This window comes from Camelus ferus, chromosome 6 (genome assembly GCF_009834535.1).
Source record: "Camelus ferus isolate YT-003-E chromosome 6, BCGSAC_Cfer_1.0, whole genome shotgun sequence".
Taxonomy (NCBI): Eukaryota; Metazoa; Chordata; class Mammalia; order Artiodactyla; family Camelidae; genus Camelus; species Camelus ferus.
The window spans coordinates 39296400-39302399 of NC_045701.1; the positions used below are offsets into that span (position 1 = coordinate 39296400).

A 6000-nucleotide genomic window follows, 5' to 3' on the forward strand; every position below is an offset into this window, starting at 1 on the left:
GTACAAAAGAAGCTCTCTTCTCCAAAAAATATTAAAGTTAAATGAACTAAATAGTGTGTATAATTAGCTCAAGAGAGATACTTTAAGAGGACAAAGGGTAGTACAAGGATGCAAGAGAAGTTACATAAGATGTTCAGTCCAGGGGTAGTTGGGAGTCACATATTGTAGGGGAAAAGCAAAACGAGAACAACTGATATTTTGAAATTATGTACTTAAGTGTGTACCTACCTAAATATCCAAGAAGAACCATTTTTCATTGTTTTAATAAATGAGGAAATTGCCAGCAGGCTCGCAATGGCTGTGCCTTTGCTTGGCTTATCGTCGGAGATTCTTGTGTTTGCACTGGAGTCCAGGCTCGGGTCGGGGAGGAAAGAGGAAATACTCCACGAAAGAAATGATGGGATTTCTAAAATCTCCATTTCCCTTATTTTGTTGCCTTTTTTAGAACAGAGTGAACAAGTTTTGGTTTATTCAACTAAGTACTTTTAAATATTAAATATTTTGAGGCAAGTACATGTGGCCCCACAAATTACATTCACTTTTTTGTGCTTGTGAAATGGTTTGGGGTGGCAGTGCTCTCAATGACCCTTTTCTCTGGTTAAGAGAGGAGCAATTATTATACACAAATGACTGCCAGCCAGATCTTTCCTGATTAGGTGATTTTTAAACATTCTGATTTGAGGTTGAAAATGAGAAAGTGTGTTTTCCCATGCTGAATATTCACTTCAGCTTTAAAACACCAGTTTCATTTTCCCTGGAATTTAAGATTCAAAGATACAGTAGAGAGGCTTTTCTCTGACCCATTGATTAGCTGAGCCACACTTTTTGAAAAATTTTAATTGTGACTATTTTAAGAGTTAATTTTATCTCACAGGGAAAAAACATTCTGAACTATGCAAATAATTGATCTACGGAGGCATTTTTTTCAGGTACTGGATATATAATGGCTTTATTCGTAATAGAAAAACCTACTTGGACAATTACAGCTACATTTATATTACAAGGGATAGAATAAAACTTTTGATAAACTATTAGCTATTTTCTCATTTGATATTAATAAAGAAAATGCTATTAATTTGAATATTTCATCTAAGAAATCTAACAGATATGAATTACTTGGGTGCTGTGTCAGTCTGAATTAGTAAAATTTCTGGAACATAAATTATTTTTAATGCATATCATCCCCCATCTAAATTTTACAGTGTAAGCAATTAGGTTCAGTTTTAGTAAATGTGGGAATTATTTATAATTACACTAAAATACCAGTCCCAAATTCCAGTCTCCGGTTACATTGTATTTCTGCTGTTGATTATGAATGGGTGCTTCCAAAGTACTGAAATACATCATTCTGTATGAAGGTAAATGTTTACCTCAATATACTTTTTCACATTATTATATAATGTGAAGCTGAACTTCAAATGACCCTGAATTATCAATTATTCTGATTTACTGGATTCTTTATTGCATTTGAAGGGTCATCAGTAAGGTAATAAATTGTAATGCAGTGTTCTTAGTTAGGGAGTATTCAGAAGCATGACTAATTCTTTCTGAAAGATCTAGACCCTAGATGAATTTCACCATACATGCTGTCACCACACGCATGCAGGCATGCACATGCCCACATGAACACAAATGTGCATGCCAGTATCTAATCCTTGAGCATTTTTAAATGTATACAATTTAAGCCTTTCCTCCTCAGTCTCTTCTCAATTTATAAGAGGCCCTCTTAAAAAAACAAAACAAAACAAAACAACTAGCCTGTTACTGAGACTGTTAGCAAGTTTTATTAAAAAAGAGATGCTATAAATTTTTACCTCTAAAAATATATGTAACTTAGATGTAGAGAGAACTTAGGTATATTTTAAACAAAGAATGTTTCAGAGGGCAACATACGAACAGCAATAACTTAAAATAATCAAACCTGAATAGAGAAGTGCTGCACAGAGGTTTATTGATAGTATATTCATCAATTAAAATGTTTTTAAAGGTTTTAAAAATTGTACATTTAAACCTATGTGTACTGGTAGAAATTATATCCCTAAAGTAATTGCCTTGTTGGAAGAAGCTGAATGATGCTCTGATCAGGTACAGAAAGCATGTTGCTGGTGGAGACTGTTGAGCCTCCTAGTGGAACAAATACCTAAAATTAGAGCCAGAGTTACGTTATGGGATCTGGGCCAGAACTGTTTGCTCCTGTAGCTTATGTTATGCTTAATATGACCTTGTTTGTATCACTGTCCCATTTCTCTCTCTGAGGCTTCAGTTAAACTCATCCAACATCTTGTTGTTCATGAATGTCCAACAATCACTATGACCTTCCCTCCAAAACTTAATTCTATAGCTCCTGCTAAAACCTGCTCCTTCTTCCCTCTTCTCTGTTTCATTACGTAGTGTCACCAGTTCCCCAGTTTTATAAGCCATAAACGGAGGCATCATTCTTGGTCCCTCCACCCCTATTCTCTCACCCATATTCAATCAGGTGCGACACCCTGGTAGTATTTTCTTCTAATAGTTGTCAGATCTGCACTGATCTCCATTCCCACTGCCATAACCCATCTCAGATTGTTTTCCCTTCCTCCAGTCTTGACCGCTGTCCATTCTCTATAGGGTCATGTGCTATTAGGACTTTATTGTGGATATCTTTTTGAGGTTGCTTTGCATTTTGACAATAAGCAAAAATTAGGTAGGGATGAAACAGTGCATAAGTAAGGATTGATTTTAGAAGAGAGAATGAAGGAGAGGACTAGGAGAAACCAGTTACCGAATAGAATCATCTACTGTGGTGGTGTGAAGTTTCATATTCACTAAAACACTTCGGTTCAAGTCATGACCCTCTTATTGGTCATGTGGCTGAGAACAACTTGCTTATTAGCCCTTGGAACATTAGCCTCTGCATCTGTAAGATGAAGATAAAAATAGGAACTAATTTATAGGGCTGCATAGAAGACTAAGTGAATAACCACGTAAGTGCCCAATACATTTTAGCTGCTCTTACTATTTATGTTGGTGTACCATCTAGGAGGGAGACAATTCAGGCAACACCACGAGACCCTGGCTGGCCGAGTGGGCAGGACACAGCAAACATGTCACGAAGCTCCTGCTGGCACAGCTATGGATGAGAATGGACGTGGGAAGAGAGGGGAAAGAAGGCATTGACTGCCGAGGTGGGCAGCTCCTGAGGCTGTGCGTGCACTTGACAGTTTTTCTTAAGACAGACTCAGATTCACATCAAAGAAAACTTAAATCCATTATATAGATATTTATTCTGGTTCTCCCCCCAACTCTGAATCTGATTTATCAAGGTAACTGTTAACTTCTTCACTTTGTACGTGTGTGTAAATGGCTAGTTTTGCATGGCATATTATCACCCTTCGGTTTAGTAGCCTACAGGTAATTATGAAGTGTAGTAGTGATACACTTACAAGGAATTTAAGCTGGAAGAAAATCATAAGTACCAACACCTGGTGAGAAGCATGCTCTTTGTATGAAAAGTCGGGTAACATATTGGGGACATGATGTAACTTCAATATGCCCCGATTCAGCAGTCAGTCCTGTAAATCAGAATTCAGTGACAAACGGAATACTCTTCCATTCATACCTCGTTCACTCTCAGGCTGCTCAGCTGGCTTCTAAAAATGAGCTTGTTTCCCATTCATATCGCTAGTGCTGTTTCCCTCTGGGGACTGGCTGGCCAAAGGTCAGCAGAGGTCTGGCCCCTCCTACTTTTCCAGGAGCTTTTGCAGTCTCCGAGCCTATTCTGTTGGACCTCTTCTTGGTTGTGTCAAGATCTCACCTGAAACGATGGACATGATGGTTCTGCCGTTGCCCTGCGCAAACTTGCAGTCAGCCGTTAGCTCAGTGCTGTTCAGTCCATTATGTCGATGCCCGGTTTGCCTAAGTGCTGTTATTGCAAAGTTGAACTTATCCTGTGTGTTTAGGCTTTCACAAACTTTGGTGTCCTTGGGGCTAAAGGGTCCTAAATACCATTTATAGTAATGCTCAGTTGCAGAGAAATAGCATCCTTGAAGATATTGCCAGAGAGCAATTGGCAGGATTTATTTGCACTGTGAAATTTTAATTGCCTTAGCTTTAGACTTTAAAGTTTTATTTTGAGGTCAGTCTGCTCAGTCATGGAAGAGCAGAGATTTGGCTCTGTTGAGAGTGACTGGGTAGTAAGGAGGGAGTTGGAGAAGCATAATCTCGAGGTTAGCTCCAGCACACGTGGGCAAAACTGAAGGATGGTTTTGTCCAGGGAGTCTTGTGTTTTGGAGGGAGAGGAATAAGGATGACTGCTGGATTTAGATATCTTTTGAGAGAAGCTGTGCCTTTTGAGCTCCCTGAGGGAAGAGTTGCATCAGGAACAGTATTGGAAAGTAGCTCCTATGTGGCAGAAATGATGGAGGAGGAACACTTAGAGAAAAGGGAGAAAAAACAAACTCTCTCTAAAATTTTAAATTTGCTGTTGACAAGAAGAGCTCAGATTTACCCCTAAAACCTTACAAAATCTGCAACAGGGAGCACAAAAGGGAAAAGGCAAAGCTACAGAGCAGAGTGAAAAATCGATACAGATATCCAGCTACATTGCAGACTCACCATAATGTTGACCATTGCATCTCAGTGTACGGTGAGTTCATTTCTGTAAATATCGGAAAGACCTTGTTCTAACACTTTCACTTATAACAAGGTCCTTGAGCATCAAGTAGAGTGGAGCATTATGGTGTGGCTGTAGTATCATTCCAAAAATTTATAGAAGTGTCATAGTGATTTTTTTAAAAGTCCTGTTCTTATTTTCCTTCCATGCTCCTTTTACTTCTGAGAATGATTCCATTTCAGTTCATGTGGGTAAAAGTCCGTAAGTTATTGCATTCATGATTAATCTTACTTGAGACTTCTCTTCAACCACCCTGTTGTGAGTTGTAGAAATTTTATGTGCAGTGAACTTGTCAGAAACAAACCACACATTTCTTCTGTGGCTCTTTTTATTTTTAAAATCTGCTGAGCATTTTAGTGCAAGCATCTTACATTTAGAGAAAACATGAAATAAAAATATGTTAGCCAGAGGCCAGAATGGAACTTTAGAGCTTGTGTGCCTCTGTTGAGATGGTATTGGATGCCAGTTGGCCAGGCTCAGGCACATGGAGATGTTGTTTCTGAGAGGAAGCAGTGCATGGCCATAAGCCACATTAAGTTCATTAGGTGCAATTGCTGCATGACACAGTTAACATGGTGGCAGAAATAAACTCTTCAGTGACTCAATTTTAGTGGCACCAATTTTAACCAATTTATCAGACAATTGAATATGTTCTGCACTTGGAATGGATTTAAAAAAAATATGGTGCCCATTTTCTTGTTTGGTTTGTTTGACTTTGCAGACCCGGTTCAGTTTATGAAGATGCAGAGATGTAGTCACTAAGCGTGTCAGCATTGATAGTGGGGTTCGCTCTGTTGCTAGTGCTTAAGGGAGGTTTTACTAACCAGCCTAGGAATGCATCTAGAAAGGGGTTTATGATGTGGGAGAGCCTCTAATGCATCTTGGAAGGCAGGGAGAGAGAGAGTGTGTGTGTGTTTGCTTTCAGTCATCTGTATGTTTGTAAGAAATAGAAAGGTTAAAAATTACTAGTCATAACATCATACAAATTGGGTTGCAGTCATGTTTGTTAAATGCTGAGATAAAAATCTATAGTTCATTTATTTTTGCAAATAATCACATTACCTATATAACTGACAGTCACTGTCACTCAATAAAACTTAATGCTCCTTGGAAAAATATATATTATCAAAAGAAACCCCTAAAGTATGGCCCTTTTACTCCATTTTAAAGGTGAGAAAACAGAGGTAAGAAGAAAGTAAGAAAAAGAGGAAACGGACAACCACCCTGGGGGTCATTCACACAGTCTGGCTTTCCTGGTTGTCCACCTTTATGACTTGGAAAGCATTATGTTCAGTCCTGAACTCACCTCTGTGTTCCAAACTATGTATCCAGCTATTCATTGTTTTTTT

At 38.5% G+C, this 6000-nt stretch overlaps 1 protein-coding gene across 4 annotated transcripts in view; it reads left to right on the forward strand.

Moving 5' to 3' along the window:
* Nucleotides 1–6000, forward strand: part of NPAS3 (neuronal PAS domain protein 3) — a 799363-nt gene that overhangs the window by 138617 nt on the left and 654746 nt on the right. The gene's annotated exons all lie outside the window — the stretch shown is intronic.